Source organism: Halichoerus grypus, chromosome 12 (genome assembly GCF_964656455.1).
Source record: "Halichoerus grypus chromosome 12, mHalGry1.hap1.1, whole genome shotgun sequence".
Lineage (NCBI taxonomy): Eukaryota > Metazoa > Chordata > Mammalia > Carnivora > Phocidae > Halichoerus > Halichoerus grypus.
In genome coordinates, this window is record NC_135723.1 from 19,119,910 (window position 1) to 19,138,408 (window position 18,499).

Consider the following 18,499-nt stretch of genomic DNA (forward strand, 5'->3'; position numbering starts at 1 on the left):
TGTTACCATCATCCTGGCTGTCATCATCATATGGCCCCATATGTTCCTAATCTGAACCAATGTCACACCCAACCCCAACCCCCAGACATTTGCCTTCTGGTCTAGGTCTGTCATTAGCAAAATCGTCCAAATCTTCCCCTTCCTGCCCTGATCTAAGAGTCATCTCTGTTGCAGCCCTCTTCCCATTCTCTACAAATCTACAGGTTCTACATTTGAAATCTATCAAGAATCCCCCACCTCTCATGACATTCTATTACCACCACTCAAATCTGAACCATCTTCAGAATCTGACCTTCTTACAAATAGCACCTCTCTTTCTCCCTATACCCCCCACCTTCCTTCATTTTGCTTCATAACATCAGTCCCACCTGACATGTTATTGGTTGGTTGGTGTTTAACATGTTCTCCAACTAGAATACAAGCTCCCTGAGAGCAGCTACTGCATATGTTTTGGTCATTTCTGTGTCCCCAGGACCTAGAACACTGTCTGCTATACAATACGTACTCAAAAAATACTTGTTGAATACTTGACATTTAATATAAACAAAAGGAAATTCTTACAAAGTTTTATTACAGAAACTATTTTAATCTACCTAAAACATACACATATCTGGACTGAAAGATTTTGAAAAACGTATTTTAGATAATTGTGAAAAGTAAAAAAGTCCAGTGAAGGAGATCGTGAAATATAATATGTTGTACCTGTTGTTAATCACTTCAAAAATAAAGGAATTTTCAGTGAAATCACAGAGGTTTATCATTAATTTTTAATTTTTATAATTTATATTATTAGAGAATTGGGCAGTTCTTTTCTTCACTCATTCCTTTGTTTTATACAATATAAAAAAATTCCTGCCACTTTGGGTACTTATACAGGGAGATTGCATCTCCCTGCCATCACTGTTTACCGCAAGCCTGAGTCAAATAAAACTGCTTTTTTACAAGTTTAGTCTAAATACAATCAGAGCCTCAGTCCTTGACAAGACTCAGCTCTGCAGTTATCCACCAACTGTGTGACATTTAGCTGGTCACCTGTCTCCCCCAAAGGGCCATTCTCTCATTTCCAACTCCTGAGCAGGTGCTACTTCCTCTGCCTGGAGTTCTCACCTCCCAGTTCTTCCTCCTCATCCTTCACCTGCCCATCCTGACATCCCACACTCTTGTGTGTCTCAAAGATCATGGACTATCACAGGACTCATTACAATGTGTTTTTACTTCTTCTCTTCCTATGTCATGAGACTGTACAGTGAGGCAGAGATCAGATCTGACTTAGTCATGCCTTGCCCCATGCCTAACAGATAACAGGTGAACAATGAAAATTTGTTAAAGGAAACAGAGTGATTTTCCCCATCAGTGAAAACCAAGGGTAGGACAAAGCAAGCCTATGCCAACTTGTAAATGACACGATCTTGCTCACGGCGTCACTCCATAGTGTTGGTAGGAGGATAAAATAGCTGAAAACTACGTTAGGTCTGCTGAAGGTTACCTGTCCATTTAGGAATATTGCATTTTTAAAAGTCATAGGATTCAGTTCTTGTTTGTATAATCTGAGGTGTGGGAGGCAGAAGTTTGCAGAATGAGCAGATCAGAGGAATGAGATATGCCTTTGTCTTTCTCAAGTGTTCTTTGGAAAATCAGAATTTCTATGTCAGTGTAAGCTCTTCTAGTTCACCCTGCCTCAGGCTCTTGCAGGACTAAAGGCCTTTCCCTCTGCCCTTTTGGCCACAATGGTGGTTGGGCTGCCTGTGTGGGGAGCAGTGGACAAAGTTGCCCTGAGCTGCTCCTTAATAGTCATGCCCGGGCCATGCTACCTGATTTTTCTAGCACTTACTTTTCCCTTTTAACCTGATGTCAAACATTTTGATGTGTACAGCTTTGTTTGTTTAACTGAAGACATTCTTAATAACTATTATTAGACAGTTCTTTTGATAGAACACCACCTTTTACATTAGGGATGAGCTTAATAGGAAATTTTCCCTTTTACTTTCAGTAGTTCCTATTGCTTTTTTCCTCACCGAATAATGGTATAAGCCTCCTAAAAGAAGATATTGAAATAGAACCCATAAGTGGTGATATAATCATTATTTGAAGGAAATTGCTTTTCAGTTTTTAAACGTGAAGACTCGAGAGGATTTCAGCTCAGGTTTTTACTGGCTCGTCTCTGTCTGATGTCCAGTTTTCAAGAGAAGTGTTATTCTCTCTCTACGAATTTCAGGAGCTTTTGAAGGACACATGATATCAAAACAATTGGGAGTTCTTAGTGACTTTGTTCAGCTCACCCTCCAAAATTAGGAGAAGCATCCATCAAGCTGCATGCATGGGCTCACCTGTTTAAGATCAGGGCACTCACCATGTAAAGGTCTATAGGCTTTTCATTCTCATTTAAGGGCAAGAAGAAGTGTAGCCTTGAACCTGGAAAAGGCCCTGACTCCAAGCACAACAGTAACCACTCAGATATAGGACTCTCAGTGGAAATGGAGAGGGTCTGGTTGGGGCCGACACCAAAGCCCACTGTGTACCAGTCTCCTAGGCCCCACACAGCATCACTTCGGATGCTGGTAGATGCTTATCTGACTGAACTTCTTGATGAGGCACAGATGATTTTGAAAACAAGGCCTACTTCTTAGATGCCCAAGGAATAGCAGTCGATTTCCTTTTCTCCCCCATAAGCCTTAGGGCATTGACTGGAAGCTACTGGGCGGGGGGGATGTTGTGTCCTAGGATAATGGAAATATTCTGGAAAAGCACACGACCAAGGATTACCTAGAATGATAATAGCAGGCACTTATATATCATACCTGGAAACTATTTGAAGTATTTTTTGTTATAGTAACTACAGCTGTATGAGGTAGGTATTTTACAGATGAGAAAAGCAAGTTTAAGGAGGTTAAGGAACCTGCCTAAGGGCATTTGGCTTTTGCATGGCTGGGCCAGGATTTGAAGCCAGGCAATCATTTCCCAAGTCAGACTTTTAACCATGACTTTCTACTCTGCCTTTCCAGCTCTCACCCTACCAGACCTGCTTACATTTACCTGAAAACCTTACTGTAGCAATCCAATGCCAACCGATCCATCAAGGTATATAATGGAAAGGTGGGATGCACGTTTCTTTTTTAATCAGAGTGGAAAAACAAAAACAAAAACCTCCAGGCTCTATTCACCAGGGCCCCAACATTTGCCAAGGCAGCTGTCTACCCTCACACCTGGAATACTCTCCCAGATTCAGGAAACAAATATTTGTCTTCAGCAGATTCTCTGGAAAAAAAATGCACACATCCCACAAAATAAAGAAGAAAGAGTGACAAAGTAAGCTTTGGATTAATGCTAGGTCAGAGCACATGGTTCGGTTCCTGGGTGGAATGAAGCATGTAGCTATCCTAAGGTCTCCAGGGGATATCTGTAGGGCTCCCAACGGTTTGATGAGGCATGAGGACTTCTCTCTCCTCCTTCTCATTCAAAGACCACAGAAACTTAAAGGGAACCACAAGCAGAATAAGAACATGGTGAATGCTCTTCAGATCAGTTGAGGGGAAAAAGCAAGGAAGGTGGTCAGGAAGGTCCTGGGCCTATGCTAGTGTCAGGAAAGTAGAGTGACCCGCACAGGGGTTCTGGGTGGCCTGGAAGGGGGTAAGTCACCAGCCTCTGGGGAAGGAGAATTCAGGAAGAGAACTGAGAAGGCTGAGTGAGGATAACTCCCCCTTGTTTGAGGACCCTGCTTTGAGGAGGGTATAAGCTGTTTATGGGCAAGGAGAACATTGAAGTACTATGTGGTAATTATACACCTATTTTTTTAAGGATGCTACTGATTTGCCAGTCCCCAGAAACCTCCAAAATGGTCTCCAAATTCCAATTCCAGCATTTCATGACATCTCTCAAACTCCTTCACATATCTGGAAGCAGTATAAAACTCTTTGCAGACAATGTAGCCTGATGGTTGGCTTAGAAAATATGATTCTCATAACTGTTTGTAGATTCCATTAACTCATTTATCCAATACACATATGTTAAGTGCCCACATGTGCCTGGATAATGTTGTCACTGAAGATACAAGGAGAACAGAGACCAGAGCTCACAGTTGAGTAGCTACAGATATGTCTGTTGCATCTAACTCAGATTCTAAGACACAAATGACTTTCTTCCAAAATTGAAACAGGCATCTGAAATGGCAAAGTCCACCCTTCCCACTGCTGTAACTGTTGGAACACATCATTCTGGTGAAGTCCTTTGAGCATCTTTTCCCCTAAACTATCAAATCTGGATTTGGGTAACTAGACTCAGGAGCAGAGCTCCATAGAGGTACTTCCTACTTCGACCATTAGGTCCTATGATTAGAGTTTCTCCGGAGTCCCTGGAAATCTCTAAAAAGGAAGTAAGCCTAGAGAGGAGAGATGTCCAATTGCTCATTGATGGTGGTGGATTTGCTTAGGGAGGAACACAGAGGGAGACACCAGAAGCATCCTAAGTAAACAGATCACTTTCTGGGAAATTGGAGTATAGAGGAAGGTAAGTGACTGCACCTCATTTGTGGCAAAGTTAAGACAAGACATCAGTCTCTGATGCTCTCTCTGCTGCACTTTGCTGCTTCCAAAACAAAAACTTCTCTCCACACATTCATTCTCATTATTATTGCTCTCCCATCTTGCCCTCTGTGTGATGATCACTGCCTTCAGAATACCCCCTTCCCATCAAGGATGGGGCCCTGCAAGCCTTTGCCCTCTATTATTCTAGATAAAGGAGAACCTTTACTAAATAGAACTCACTTGTTTGTTGACTCAGTTTCCCCACCAGCATAAATAGTAGGTCCTGGTCTCCCTCTTTGAAGATATTTTTCCTCCAGTATATTTGGGGGGAGGGGATATCTCACAGCAGCTGTCTCATTAATCTGAAACCATAGTTGTGCCTCCAACATTCAGTCCCTCCCTGTCTCTAGCTTCTGTTCCTCCACAGACCTCATTCACTTTCCTGCCTGTCCTCTTACACCTGTCAAGTGTTGTGATCATCAAGACCCCAACAGTTAACCCCCAGCTTTAATGAGTAACAAAACATTAACATGCATTTGGAAATAATAGAAATTACAACTCTGAGAGAGCTAAAACTGGTACTAGAAATGAGGAATCAAAGTTCACAGGTCAAACCTCTCCCTGTATAAGCTCTGCTGGCCACCACCCATCCTAGTCAGCTTTACCAGTCCTAGACTCTGGGCATTTCCTTCCATCAGACAGACGGTTCTTCTTTCCATGGGGCACTTGACTGGTAATCTCTGCTTCAGTGTTCCCCAAGTACTCGCCCATTTTCTGTCCCCTTCTGGCATGTCTCAACATGATTAACAGTTGAAATGTCTTCACCACTCAAGAAAGGTTGGTCTTGCCTCTGGGCCCCTAACCAGAAAATGAGCTGAAAGGCAATAAATTAAACATCAGTCATTTTCCAAAGTCTGGGTTAATTAGTCTAGAATATTGCAAAGTGTTTGGCTTCAAACAAATGAGCCAGATGGGCTTTGAGCTGCCCAGTCTGGCCCTCTTGGTGATCCCTCTCATCCACCTAAGTGAGGGTGAGTTTCCATTGCCTCCACCTGCACCCACACCCAGATTTCAGCCTTCATTCCCATAAGAACAACCACATATTTTCCAAGAGCAGGGAACAACTTTCAGAGACTCTGAAGACTAAATCTTCTTTAAAAATGAAATATTTCCTTATAGAAAACAATTTGCATGATGAAAACAGCTTATGTTATAACACAGGAACCTCTTGGAAGGGCAGGGTCTAAGTTTCAGCATTCTAGAGTACTTGATTTCCCCTTTAATGACCAAATATCCACTGTAATGTCTCCCAGAACAAAGGAATATTTGCCTTAGAGTTCTGTTTGTCCTCCTGTTTTATAATATATCAAATAAGGAAAGCTTTGAAAGTACAGGTCTTTTTTTTCTCCCAAGATTTCAAAGATCCCAAAACAAATTCTTTGTTAGGGATCAAGATCAAAGAGCTATGTCCTTCCTTTGCCCTCAGGAGCCTCTGCAAGAAGGATGTTTTTCCCAAGCATATGGCCTAAGGTGAAGAGCTTGCGTCATATTCTAACAGCAGGGTTACGGAGATTAGCAGTAGGAGAGGCATGGGGAGCTCTAGGCAAGGTCTCTAATGTAGACATTCTGGCAGCAGGTGCCATGACCATGAAGCAGGGGCCCCATGGCAAACTCCTCAAGGGCTCTGGAAAGCTATCACCTGCAAATCAAATCCACCCCTTTTCCCATCATTTCCTGTAGATACTAGCTTCAGAGCAGGAGGGGGAGGGTCATGTCAGTGTGTCTGTGCCCATGTTATCACTCTTGGGCTACAAACTCATGTACAGCAGGAACCACATTCCTATAACACCCTCTCAATGCCAAGCATTTCACATGCAGTCCTAGGATTAAACTAGAAGGGACCTTGGAGTTTCTCAAATTCAACTTTTTTCATTCAGATAAAAAAACTGAGATCCAAAAGTAAACTTACATTGCTAAGGCTGCATAGCTTTTTTATCCCAGAGTTGAGACATAACCACAACCTCCTGCCTTCTTGTCAGGTGTTCTTCCCATATAACAAGGGTTTTTTTGAACAGGTAAAATGCATTTGCTTTAGAGAAAGGAAAATAAAGACATGGTTAACCAACTTTTAAAGCTCCCATCTCTCACCCAATTTGTGGTCTCTGGGACATATCTATACCCTCTAGGTCTTCTCCATGAATACTGAAACCTGACAGTGATTACCAAATCTGACTATGCCTAAGCATCTCTGGAGAACTTCTTCTTAATGTAGAGTCCAAGGCTGACCTCCTTGAGATTCTGATTCTGTAACTCTGGGGAAAAGAATGGGACTCTGTGTCTAAAATCTTCTCCAGGGAATTCTGTGATTGAGCTTGTTTTGAGTCATTGCTTTGGACCATATGAAGTCTATACTGCATTGTATGTTCAACTTTATAGCATTATCCTATTCCACAAACATTAAGAATATTGCATAAATATAAGCATGTCAGCCTAAAACATATGCTAATAAGCAGATGTTTTGAATGTAAACTATGTAAAAAATGAAATAAAATAACCTGTGTATTAAAAAAAACAAAAAAAACAAGGTTTTTTGATAATGGCAATATGAATAAAAATCAGGGGGTAAATCCTACAAATATTACCATTCAGAAAGATATTCCTAAGTGACCCCTATGTTGCAGGCCCTGTTTTTGGTGCTGGGAACACAAAGACCAATGAAACATGGTTCTTCTCTTAAAAAGCTCATGGTCTAGCCTTTGAGAAAGAAGATAATGACTCAGTAATGAAACAGCTGTGACAAGTACGTTAGGGGCACCAAGGAGAGGTACCTTCCTTTGAAAACTATATACCCATTCTGATTTTTACTATGTCCAGGTAATTTAAGTCTTCCTGGAATACTTAAGGAATAATTCAGTTTTAGGGGAGTTTAAAAATCACCTGCTTGTTCAGGTAATGTGGATGTGCATGTGCTGGGAGTTGGGGGATGGATCCTCTGCTCTGACCTCTTGGAGGGTTGGGTTAGCATTTGTTCCAGCAGCCTCAGAGAGGACTAAGTGTACCCACCCCCGGTGACCCACACCCAGGCACTGTGCCAGCCTCAGGATGCACCTGTTGATCTCCCCTCTGCAAAGGACCTGTTCCTACAGCTCCGAGTAGGACAGTTTCCTAACAACAGGAGCCAGCTGATGCTTAGCAGGATGACAATGCATTTTCAAGGCCCAATCTTGGCACCAGGATGCAGGCAGGTAAGACTAGCCTGAGTACCTCTCTTGAGGATGTGTCACAGGGCTCGCTCAACCATGGCTTCCCAGGAAGTACGTTCTTGAGCTGAGGCCAACAAAGGAGCAGGGGAACCCCAGAGAGCAGCACCAGCCCAACCTCAAGCCTGATGTACCCTGCAGAGGGGATTCCACCCCACACACCTGGTCAGCCAATTTCAAAGCCATTCAGCACCCCCAAAGAGCTCTTGTTCCCTGAAACCAACTCCCTAAAGAGAGTCCCTAGGTGCCTAAGTGTGTGCCACCCACCAAGATGGATACTGAGAGTGGGGGCCAACTGGGGGAAAGAGATACAGGAAGCATGGCAAAGAGGGTTTTAGAACACCAGGTCTGGGGCCAAATTGCCTGGGTTATCCTGGAGCCCTATATAGGTAGGTCAGTATCTGGGGTCTAGTCATCTCATCTGTAAAATGGGGAGAATAAAGGTAGCTACCTTGTGATATTGTTGTGAATATTAAATGGAAAAATACATGTAAAGTACTTGGTCCATAATAAGTATTTAATAATGCTAGCTATTATTAAAGCCTAAGACACAGTCCTTGTTCCCAATGGGATTAATCTAATGCAAGAAGGGAGAAAATCACACATGAAACAACAACAGTGAAGACAAGAAACAATATGTAATCCAGTTCCAAGTTGCATGGTGCAGAGTCCGAGATCAGAGAGAATTAGCACAGAATCCATTGAAGATTGTCTCTGGATGAAGCCCACCTGTAGAAAGGGAGATCATTGAGGAGTATTATGGCAGAATATGAACTGGAGAGGCAGACTACCTGGGCTCTGAATTCTGACTCCGCCAGTTACCAACTGTAGGATCTTGAGAAAGATGTTGTGATGATTAATTTTATGTGTCAATTTGACTGGACCACAGAGTGCCCAAATATTTGGTCAAAGAATATTCTGGGTGTTTCTGTGAAAGTGTTTTTGGATAAGATTAACATTTAAACCAGAATGAGTAAAGCAGATTGTCCTCCCTAATGTGGGTGGGCCTCACCCAATCAGTTGAAGGTTTGAACAGAACAGAATGGTTGCTTCTCCTCTGAAGAAGAGAGCCTTCTTCACACCTGACTGCCATAGAACTGGAATATCAGCTCTTTTCCTGCTTTTGGATTCAACTGAAACACTGGCTCTTACTGGGTCTCGAGCCTGCCAGTTTTAGGACTATAACCACACCATCAGCTCTCTTGGTCCTCAGACCTTCAGACTTAGACTAGAACAAAACTGTTGTTTTACTTAACCCCTAATACTTAACATCTATTGAGCGCTCTAATGTGTTAGACACCATGTCAATGCTCAAATGCAAGAATGCATTGAATCTTTATACCAACTCTATGAGTAGGTACTATCAATCCTCATTTTACAGTTGAGAAAATTGAGGCTTAGAAAAATTAGTACCTTCTTAGGTAGGATCCTCCAGAGAAATAAAACCAAAAGGAGTTAGAGAGGGAGGAAGAGAGGGAATCAAGATTTATTATTTATTATAAAGAATTTACTATATGATCATAGAGGCTAAGAAGTCCCAAGACCACTCTGAAAAACAAACTGAGGGTTCTAGAGGGGAGGGGGGTGGGAGGATGCGTTAGCCTGGTGATGGGTATTGAGGAGGGCACGTTCTGCATGGAGTACTGGGTGTTATGCACAAACAATGAATCATGGAACACTATATCTAAAACTAATGATGTAATGTATGGTGATTAACATAACAATAAAAAAATTAAAAAAAAAAAAAAGAAGTCCCAAGACCTGTAGCTGTACAGATTCTCCCTCAGACCCTCCAGAGGGAACCAGTCCTGCTGGCACCTTGATTTCATAATTTCAGTCTCCAGAGCTGTGAGAAAATAAATGTCTGCCATTTTGAGACATCAAGTTTGTGGTAATTTGTTATGGCAGCCCTAGGAAACTAATACAATATCCTAATAAATCTTTAGTCTAGAGGGAGAGTAGAATAGAGCAAGGCTAAAGTTGTAATTGGTAAAGAAGGAGTGGTCACTCCCATTAGCCAGGAGAATGGAACGCTTGGTATATTGTGACTTGAACAGTGTTCAGGTTGTGTCTGTGTTCACATGTGATTACAAAGTAGACTTGTTTTTGTTTCGATCTACCATGATCACAGGGTGGCCTTGTCTAGTGTTGATGTTGTGTGAAATTTGTTTGTCCTCAACAGGAGAACAGCAGGGCCCAGTTGTGAGTGCCAGGCCAGCTCCAGGATGTCAGGGGCTGCTTTTCTCTTTTTCAGGAGCTTCTAAAAGAAATCAATAATTTTTAAAAGCCTCCATTTTACTCAAATTGCCTTCGAGGGGGCTATGAGAAAGTGGCCAGTCTTCCATTTTAGCCTTTCTTTGCTGCTTATTGAGGAGTTGCTATTATCTGTCAGATCAGAAAATTTATGTTTCCTTCATTCCAAGAAATACATCAGGATTTGGTTCAGAGCACAGAGGCAACATATTTATCCCGTGACAAGTGAATTAAAATATGAGCAGTTCCAAGTGTCAAGAGTCATTCTGGTTGTTCTCAAAGGAACTGATGGCAGTATGTGTTCAGACACAAGCCAGGTCATTGGTACATCTCCAAGAGGCCCATAGCTTGGGATAACTCTTTGGGGACAGCCAGTTGGAGCTGGACAGCTTTCTCTGCCATCCAGAACTGTTTTGCAAAGAATTTCCTTTACTATCCCACAGATGAACCACAGTAAATGTGCACTCACTCTGGGTCATATCACTAGGTGCTAGAGTAATTAAAATCCTACTTTCCCCATCTTATTCCATCCTTGCCTACGCACACACATGTATCTTCACAGATGCTGTGACACCCTCATTCCAGGCTTTCAGACCTTTTGAATACTCTGCATTTTCCTTGTGAACTAATGAAGCCTTAGAGAAACACTGCATAACAGTGGTTTTTTTGCTCTTGACTCCCTTATTTTGAGCTCTTCAAAACTGAGATTAATTCAGGTGCTCCTAAGGTGGCTTCCTTTGCTGTTCTAACTAACATGGATTTCCCCAAAGGCAACTGACAACCCAACACATGTTCTTATAGCCTTACCTATCCAAAAGCATGCAATATCTTTACCTCCCCAGTGCCAAAGATGTTTTTCCCTTTAGTACACAAGTAATCATTTGTTAGTTCTTATTCTTAATTACTATATCAGAATGCTATGAGTTGCAAAAGAAAAAATTCAACTAAGAGTGGCTTAAATAAATTTTAAAAATATATTATTTTACATAAGAATCCCAGAGTTAGGGTAATTCCAAGGTAGGTTAACTCAGCAGCTCATAATACAATAAAGGACATGGGTTCTTTCCTCTCACCACTCTGGCCAGTTCATTGACTTTTCTTTTGGACTGGCTCCGCTCATGGTGGAAAAGATGATGGCTCTAGGCATCACACATTCATATAGTAATTAAATGACAGAAGACAGAAATGGAGAATATCTCTCCTTTGGTTGCCTGTTATAAAGATAGGAGAACTTTCCCCCAAAGTCCCACAGCAGACTTCTAGCCCTCATGGGCCAGAACTGTGTCACATTCCTATTCCTAAACCAGATACTGACAAATAGGATGGAATTTGATTCATTGACTTAATCAAGATTCACTTACTTGGCCTAAGGAACTGCCTGAACTCCCAGCGAAGGAGATGGTCACTAGCTACATTTTTAAAAAAATCAAAGATGTATGGTGCGGAATGGCTCCCGGGTAGGAGATAGACAGAACCTACCTTACCTAGAGATTTACAAAAGAAAACAGGTCCTATAGTACCTGCACACATGTCACAAAGCCATGTGGTGTAGGGCCCCCTTGTGGAGTTATCTGCTTCCAGGTTAACTCAGAAATACACAGATTTCACCTGGAAGTTGCTACCAAACCCAACATAAGGAGGCCATAGATGAGACAAAACAACAATCCTTTTTTTTTTCCTAGTGCAAGCTATAGAAAGTGTTTCTAGGAGAAATATAAGCAGGGCATTAAATACATAAGAGATTATTTGAATTATGTTTCCTTGAGGATTTAACATCCAGTGCCTTAACATTTTAATTTTTTCCATAAAATGCATCATAGTATATGTGCTTGTTATAGTAATGTTTGATTGCAGTCTGATTTTCCCCAAGGCTTAAATTTTGGAGGGGAATGAAGAAGTCAGGAAAAAAATCTCCTTGGTCCATCCACAACCAAGAAGTAGAAGGATTCCAAGAATTGATACTATTAGGTGCAGAGAGCTGAGAGCTGATAACTGTGTCTGTTCAGATGGTGAAGGGCTTTCCTTAGTTCTGATGATGATCTTGTCTCTTCTTTATCCATGCCAGCCCTCTCCCAGTGATGCCAGAAATCACTTGTATCTGGCAAGAAGTTCAAGATTGCAAGTAGAAAAATACTGAACTCACCTCCTGCCACAGACACAACAAATCTAGAGCTACATATGGAATAATTTACACTTAAAAAGTCCTAAAAACTAAATGAACAGCATCTCCACAACAAAGGATTAAAGGGCAGCATGAAGGCAGGTAGGAGAGGCAGAGAAACATTCTCACCAAAACCCTACCACAGGTGCAGTGACCCACAATCGGGAGGGATCTTAAAAATACAAAAGTTTTTCCTGAGAGATGAGGTATTTGTGCCCTACATCAAGCACCCCAATCCTTGGGTCCTGCACTGGAGAGGCAAGCCCACACCACATGAAACCAACAATGATTACATCTGGGAGAACCATAGACCCATAGAAAATTGAGAATCTGCTCTTTAATATTTCACCCAAAGACTCACTCACTCTGGGACTCAGCATAAAAGCAACAGTTTGAAAAGCATCTAGACCATATGTGAAAGAGATCCACTTATTAATCTTAAAGCAACTGCCAAAGAGGCCAGAACCTGTTAGGACTCTCTGGGGACAGAAGCACTGGTAGGTACCATTTTTTTTTTTATCTCATTCTACCTTGCTAATGCCAGTGCTGTCAAGCACTATTTTGGCAATCTCCCTCTAACTTGCTAGCACTGATGGTTGTACCTTGCTTCATGCTTCTGCTGCACTACAACATGCTGGGCACTCCACCCCCTTCTGTTCAGGAGACCCAGCCCCACCATAGCTGACAGGTATGTGCAGCCCACACTTGAGTGCCTGGCTTTGGTGGCCAGGAGGGATTGTGCTTCTGGGCCCATGGGTCATCTCTTACACAAGACCACTCATTTAAGACTAAGAAAGATAACTCTTTCACCTAATACATAGAAAGAGGGAATCAGGCAAAATGAGGAAACAGAAGAATATGTGCCAAATGAAAAGAAAAAGACAAAACTTCAGAAAAATACCTTAATAAAATGGAGGTAGGTCATCTACCTGATAAAGAGTTCAAAGTAATGGTCATAAAGATGCTCACCAAAAATGGGAGAAGAATGAATGAACATAAACTTTCAACAAAGAGAAAATATAAGAAAGTACCAAACAGAAGTCACAGAGTTGAAGAGTACAATAACTAAGCTGAAAAATACACTAGAGGGATTCAACAGCAGATTGGATAAAGCAGAAGAATGGGTCAGTGAGCTAGAGCACAAACCAATAACAGAGCAGCAAAAAGAAAAAAAAATTTTTTTCTTAGTGATGATATCATAACAGTAACATCAAGCAGAATAACATTTGCACTATGGGGGTCCCAGGAAAAGATGAGAGAGAGAAAGAGGCAAAAATCTTATTTGAAGATAATGGTTGAAAATTTCCCTAATTTGAGAAAAGAAACAGACGTTCCAGTCCAGGAAGCCCATAAGGCTCCAAAAAAGATGAACCCAAAGAGATCCACAACAGGACACATCAGAATGAATATCTCCAAAGTTAAAGGGAGAATCTTAAAAGCAGCAAGAGAAAAGCAATTTTTTATGTAAAAGGGAAAACTCAGAAGGCTACCAGCAGGTTTTCAGCAGAAAATTTGCAGGCCAGAAGAAAGTGGCATAACACACTCAAAGTACTGAAAGGAAAAATCTTCCAACCAAGAATAACCAGCAAGAATGTCATTCAGAATAGAAGGAAAGATAGAGTTTTCCAGATAAGCAAAAGCTAAAGGAGTTTATCACCACTAAGCCAGGCTTATAAGAAATGTCTAAGTGACTTCTTTAAGCCAAAAACTAATTAATGACAAGAAAACATATGAAAGTAAAAATCTCACTGAGATAGGTAGATATATAGCAAACACAGTAGATTAACCAGTTATAAAGCTAGTATAATGGTAAAAAGGCAAAAGTAAAACTAAAATTACAATAATAAGTTGAGATACACAAAATAAAGATGTAAAATGTAACATCAAAAACATAAACATGGTGGGAGGTGGCACCTGGGTGGCTCAGTCGGCTAAGTGTCTGCCTTTGGCTCAGGTCACGATCTCTGAGTCCTGGGATCAAGCCCTGCATCGGGCTTCCTGCTTAACAGGGACTCTGCTTCTCTTTCTCTCTCTCAAATAAATAAAATCTTTTAAAAATAAAAAAACGTAAACATGGGGAGGAGTAAAAATGTAGTTTTGAAATGCATTCTACTTAAAATAGGCTATTATATACATAGGATGTTATATGGGAACCTCATAGGAACCACAAAGGAAAAACTTATAGTAAATACATAAAAGAAAATAAGAAAATAATCTAAACATAGGACTACACAGAAAGTTATCAAACCATAAAGGAAGAAAGAGAAGAAGGAAAAAGAAAAAAAAAAAAAAAAAAAACAGAGGACAACTACAAAAACAGCCAGAAAACAATTACAAAATGGCAATAAGTACATACCTATCAATAATTACTTTAAATTTAAATGGACTCCAATAAAAAGACAGAGTGGCTGAATGGATTTTTTTAAAAAGACTCATCTATATGCTACCTACAGAGACTCCGTTCAGAAGTAAGGACACAGACTAAAAGTGAAGGGATAGAAAAAGATAGTGCATATGAATGGAAATGAAAAGAAAGCTGTTGTTGCAATACTCAAGTTAGATAAAACAGATTTTAAAACAAATACTGTAATAAATGACCAAAAAAAGGGGGGGGCATTACATGATAATGGTGTCAATCCAGCAAGAAGATACAACATTTGTAAACATATGCACTCAACATAAGAGCACCAAAATATGTAAAGCAAATATTAACAGATTTGAAAAACTGATAGCAATGCAGTAATAGTAGAGGACTTTAACACTCCACTTACATTAATGGAGAGATTGTCTAGACAGAAATCATTGAGGAAATATCAACTTTAAATGACATGTTAGACTATATGGACTTGTAGATATATACAGAACATCACATGCAAAAGCAGAATACACATTCTTCTCAAGTGCACATGGAACATTCTCCAGGATGGCTCACATATTAAACCACAAAATAAGTCTCAATAAATTCAAGAAGATTGAAATCATATCAATAATCTTTTCTGACCATGATGGTATGAAACTAGAAATCAGTTACAAGAAGAAAACTGGAAAAACCACAAATGTGGAACTTAAACACTATGATACTGAACAACCAGTGGGTCATCAAAGAAAGAGAAGAAAGAAGAAAGAGAAAGAAAGAAGAAAGAAAGAAAGAAAAGAAAGAAGAAAGAAGAAAGAAAGAAAGGAAGGAAGGAAGGAAGGAAGAAAGAAAGAAGAAAGAAAGAAAGAAGAAAGAAAGAAAGAAAGAAAGAAAGAAAGAAAGAAAGAAAGAAAGAAGAAAGAAAAGAAAGAAAGAAAGGAGAAAGAAAGAAAGAAAGGAGAAAGAAAGAAAGAGGAAGGAAAAAAAAATACTAGAGACAAATGAGAACAGAAATACAGCATACCAAAATCTATAGGATGTAGCAAAGGTTGTTTTAACAGGGAAGTTCATACCAATACAGACCTACCTTAAGAAATAAGAAAAATCTCAAACAAGCTAAATTTATACCTAAAGGAACTAGAAAAAGGAGAACAAATGAAACCCAAAGTTAGTAGAAGAAAGAGAATAATAAAGATAAGAGTGGAAATAAATAAAATTGAGACTAAAATTATAATAGAAACAATCAATGAAACTAAGAGCTATTTCTTTTAAAAGATAAAAAGGACAAACCTTTAAATACATTCACCAATAAAAAAATAGAGAGGGCTCAAATAATATCAGAAATGAAAGAAGAGAAGTTACAACTGATACCACAGAAATACAACAAATCTTAAGAGACTACTATGAGCAAATTGCACAACCCAGAGGAAATGGATAGATTTCTAGAAACATACAATCTTCCAAGACTGAATTTTGAAGAAACAGAAAATCTGAATAGACTAGTAAGGAGACTGAATCAATAATCAAAATCTCCCAAAAAACAAAAGTCTAGGACCAGATGGCTTCACTGATGAATTCTACCAAACATTCAACGATTGAAAGCTATCCTTTTTGAACTGTTTTTTTTTTTTAATTGAAGAGGAAGAAACACTTTGAAACTCATTTTAAGAGGCCAGCATTATCCTGATACCAAAACCAGACAAAGATACCACAAGAAAAGAAAATTATAGGCTAGTATTTCTGATAAAATTAGATGGGAAAATTATCAACAAAATATTAGCAAACTGAATTCAACAACACATTGTAAAGATCATATACCATGATCAAGTGGGATTCATTCCAGGGATTCAAGGATATTTCAATATCTGCAAATCAACCAACATGATACATCATATTAACAAAATGAAAGATAAAAAATCATACGATCGGAAGCTTGGCCGCCATCATGAATGACACAGTAACTATCCGGACCAGAAAGTTCATGACTAACCAACTACTTCAGCGGAAACAGATGGTCATTGATGTTCTTCACCCCGGAAAGGCAGTACCTAAGTACCTAAGTTCCTAAGACAGTACCTAAGACAGAAATTCGGGAAAAACTAGCCAAAATGTACAAGACCACACCAGATGTCATATTTGTGTTTGGATTCAAAACCCATTTTGGTAGTGGCAAGACAATCGGCTTTGGCATGATTTATGATTCCTTGGATTATGCAAAGAAAAATGAACCCAAACACAGACTTGCAAGACATGGCCTGTATGAGAAGAAAGAGACATCAAGAAAACAGCAAAAGGAACGCAAGAACAGAATGAAGAAAGTCAGGGGGACTGCAAAAGCCAGTGTTGGTGCTGGCAAAAAGTGAGCTGGAGATTGGACAATAGAAGGAGTAAAGATGCTGCAGTGGCTTTATCTGTGGTGGTTGTGCAGACTTTTCATGAGAGGATCAATAAACTAAGAATGTTAATGTGAAAAAAAAATCATATGATCATCTCAATACATGCACAAAAACAACTGACAAACTTCAACACCAATCCATGATAAAAACCCCCAACAAGGTGGGTATAGAGGAAACATACCTCAAAATAGAAAAGGTCATATATGGCAAACCCACAGCTAACATCATAGTCAATGGTGAAAAGATGGAAGCTTTAATTCTAAGATCAGTAACAAGACAAAGATGTCTACTGTTGCCACTTTTATTCCACATAGTATTAAAAGTTTTAGCCAAAGCAATCAGACAAGAAAAAAGAAGTAAAAAGCATCCACACTGGAAAGGAAGAAGTAAAACTGTCACTATTTGCAGGTGACATGATACTATATTTAGAAATATATTAGAAAACCCTAAAGATTCCACAAAACACTGTTAGAATTAACAAATGAATTTAGTAAAGTTGCAGGATACAAAATCAGTTGCATTTCTATATGTTAATAATGAACTACTAGAGAAATAAAGAAAAAAATCCCATTTATGATTGCTTCAAAAAGAATAAAATACCTTGGAAAAAATTTAATAATAAATTTACAGGTAAAAGACCTGTACACTGAAAACTGTTAAGACATTAATGAAAGAAACTGAAGATGAAAAAAATAAATGGAAAAATGTATCACACTCATAGATTGGGAGAATTAATAATGTTAAAATATCCATACTTCTAAAGCATCTACAGATTCAGTGAAATCCCTATCAAAATTCTAATAGCATTTTTCACAAAAATGGAACAAATAGACCCCACATAGCCACAAAAGACCCCAAATAGCCAAAGCAATCTTGAGAAAGAACAAAGTCAGAGGTATCATACTCCAATTTCAAGCTACACCACAAAGCCATAGTAGTCAAAATAGTATGGTGTTGGCATAAAAACAGGTATATAGGTCAGTGGAACAGAATAAAGAGCCCAGAAATCACTAGCATCTGACTGCAAGATGCTTTTCAATCTTGAATAGATATAGGTTTCCTCATATTTGAAGGCTGGCTTTTCCAAGGGTGCTGAGTACAACCAGTAGACTGAAGCATCTGCTCTGGGGTCCTTAGCACCCCAGACTTTCTGCACTTACATAAAACACTCTACATGGACACATCCAGATGCTTAGAAGCATTAAATACATATGCCCTTTGTCCTAGTATCTATTACTATATTACAAACCATCCCAAAATGCAGTGGCTTAAAACATCATTTTATCTCACTGATAGTTGTATGGGTTAGGAATGCAGAAAAGGCTCAGCAAGGTGCTGTGCTCTACACAGCATCAGCTGAGGCAGGCAGGGCTGAAGGATACACCTCTGATATGGCTTCTTCACTCATGAGTCTGGTACTTTGGCACACTTCCTCTCTCCCTCTCCCTCCCCACACAGTACGTCTTCCTCTAGGGCCTCTCCACATGGCTTAGGCTTCTTACAGTGTCATGGTCTCAGTGTGTCCTATTTCTTAAATGGTAGTTGGCTCCCAC

At 39.8% G+C, this 18,499-nt stretch overlaps 1 long non-coding RNA gene and 1 pseudogene across 2 annotated transcripts in view; both read left to right on the forward strand.

Moving 5' to 3' along the window:
• The window catches only part of LOC118546359 (uncharacterized), a 566,662-nt gene that overhangs the window by 520,684 nt on the left and 27,479 nt on the right, over window positions 1-18,499 (forward strand). The window lies entirely within an intron of this gene.
• Window positions 14,995-17,076, forward strand: LOC144379723 (small ribosomal subunit protein eS24 pseudogene; annotated as a pseudogene).